Source organism: Populus euphratica, unplaced genomic scaffold (genome assembly GCF_000495115.2).
Source record: "Populus euphratica unplaced genomic scaffold, PopEup_1.0 scaffold831.1, whole genome shotgun sequence".
Taxonomy (NCBI): domain Eukaryota; kingdom Viridiplantae; phylum Streptophyta; class Magnoliopsida; order Malpighiales; family Salicaceae; genus Populus; species Populus euphratica.
The window spans coordinates 1-3059 of record NW_011500690.1 but is presented as its reverse complement, the minus strand read 5'-3'; positions in this window follow the sequence as shown (position 1 = coordinate 3059).

Below are 3059 nucleotides of genomic sequence, written 5' to 3'. Positions count from 1 at the left end.
TATCTACTTGGTACAAAAGTCATTGTATTTACTAACCATGCAACTTTAAGGTATCTTTTGAAGAAAAAAGAGTCCAAACCAAGATTAATTAGGTGGATCTTGCTTTTACAATAATTTGATCTTGAGATCAAGGACAAAAAAGGTGCCAAAAACCATGTGGCCGACTAAGGACTGATGATATACAAACCGAAACAATACGAGAGACATTCCCTAATGAATAGTTGTATATGTTACATTCCTCTATAAGACTATGATATGCTGATTTGGGAAACTATTTAGTCACCAAAGAATTCCTTCCAGGTTTGTCTACGTCCCAAAAAGGCAAGTTATGAGCTGATGCTGAATATTATTTTTGGGATACTCCTTATCTGTGGAAATTTTGTGTGGATCAAGTAGTTAGGAGATGTGTACCACAAGATGAATTTCATTCCATTTTTACCTTTTGTCATTCTTATTCTTGTGGTAAGCATTTTAGAGCAAAAAGAACGGTCCACAAGGTATTTGAAAGAGGTTTTTATTGGCTTTCTATTTTTAAGGATGCATATCACTTCTGTAAATCATGTGAAAAATACCAAAGAACAGGAAATATCACTCATAAGAATCAAATGCCTTTAAAGAATATTCTTGCAAGTGAAATTTTTTATGTTTGGGTTATTGATTTTATAGGTCCATTTCCTTCTTCTTTTAGCAATCTTTATATCCTTCTTGCTATTGATTATGTGTCCAAATACATTGAGGCAAAAGCCACACGAACTAACGATGTTAAAGTTGTTTTAGATTTTGTCAATACCCATATATTTGACAGGTTTAAAATCCCTAAAGCTATTATTAGTGATCATGACACTCATTTTTACAATCATTCAATGGAAGCATTGTTACATAAATATCATGTGACTCACCGGACTTCAACAACCTACCACCCTCAAACAAATGGCCAAGCTGAAATTTCAAATCAAGAAATTAAGTCTATTTTAGAGAAGACAGTGCAACCTAATCGGCGAGATTGGAGTCTACGACTTAGTGATGCACTTTGAGCTTATCGGACTGCATACAAATCACCTATAGGGATGTCACCTTATACGATAATTTATGGGAAAGCATGTCATCTACTGGTAGAGCTTGAACACAAAGCTTTTTGGGCCATTAAACAATGTAACATGTATTATGATACTGCTAGGATTGGTAGACAGTTGCAATTGCAAGAGTTGGAAGAGATTCAAAATGATGTTTACGAGAATGCAAGGATTTACAAAGAAAAGACTAAGAGTCTTCATGACCAAATGCTTACAAGAAAGGAGATTCATGATGGAGATAAAGTCCTTCTTTATCATTTGCATTTAAAACTTTTTCCTGCAAAGTTATGCTCTTGTTGGATTAGACCATTTGTTGTTTCTAATGTTTTTTTTTTATGTTGCAGTTGAAATTACAAGTTTAGAAACCAACAAAGTACTCAAGGTCTATGGGCACTGCTTGAAACCTTTATATGAAGGTTGGACAATAGAACTCACCGCTTTTGTGGAGTTAGCTGAACCAATCTATAAATAATAAGCATGCAGCATGTTGAGCCAATGACATAAAACAAAAACGCTTACTAGGAGGCAACCCAGTATATAAAAAAAAATTCAAATTTGCTTTCCTTTTCCCTTATCTTTTATTTTTTACATTTTACTTTATTTTTATCATTCTCCTATATTCCTTTTCTTTTATTTCAACATTGAGGACAATGTTGTGTTTTAAGTGTGGGGTTATTGGAAGAATATTGGTTTTTTATTTTGATTTTCTTTGTTGTTCCAAAAAAAAAATCTATATTTGATCTTTTGAACTCCTATTGGTTTATGAGAATATGAGCATTACATATGAGAATTAGTTGAGATAGATGAAGATATAAATCGAAAGAAGGAGTGTGCATGCAAGTTTTAAGGTTTAATTGCTTTAGGGATTGACTTTGAGAATATGTCATTTTGACTTTATAATGTTATACCAATGCAAGTTTTTGAGCCTTCAACATTATATTCTTTAATTGTGCATTCTTTCAATGATATGTATCTATAGAACTTGCTTCATATCTTTTTAAAATTACATTCGCATTACATATATACATGAAGATATAAAGGCATTATAAATTTTAACCACTTAAGCCAAAAAACCAAGTGCATTCTTTCAATGATATGTATCTATAGAACTTGCTTCATATCTTTTTAAAATTACATTCGCATTACATATATACATGAAGATGATAAAGGCATTATAAATTTTAACCACTTAAGCCAAAAAGCCAACCTAAAGCATATTATCCTCAATAAGCCCATTTTGAACTTGTTTATCTTTTCTTTGCTTTATCCATGTATAAACCTTAACTTTATATATGTTTTCCTTTTCCCTTGGCCAACGATTAGTAGAGCATATACTTGTGATATCTCATCGAGTTATGCTTGGAAATTATGTTAAAAGCAAGAACAAGTGATGTTTGATGAAAAGATGGGCAAAATTGCCACAGGTAAAAAAAAACAAAAAAAAAAGGAAAAGAAAAGGGGAAAAAAAAAGAAAAATAAAAAAGTGTTCCTTTATGTTGTTAAGATTTTATGTTGAAAAATAAAGAAGTTAAGCATTGGTGAAGAAAGATGGAAAATTTATATGCGTTGATAGAATATCTTGTTTGAAATATCATTTTTCAAAATGCTCTACTTTCTTTGGTTTTAACATTTTTTTTTACTCTCTCTTACCTCACCTTAACCTTAGTAATCAGTACTTAAAAGTGTATTTTTATCAAGGTTTTATATTACCATTTTGCACTTAAAGTATCAATAACTTCTTAACTAAAGCATTTTTATAGCAATATATCTAATAATATAAGATACCTTTTATTTATGATAAATGTTCATTTTAAATACAAACCTATCACATAAATGAAAGGATTGATTGATGACTTTAAGAACTGAAATTGAAAGGACAAAAAGATGAACAAACTTAGAAAAGAGATGCTAGAGTAGTCTAAACTGGAACACTGTTCGGTAATTGGGTCATATCTGGAGCTGTAGATCTCGGATTTAGGTCTACTT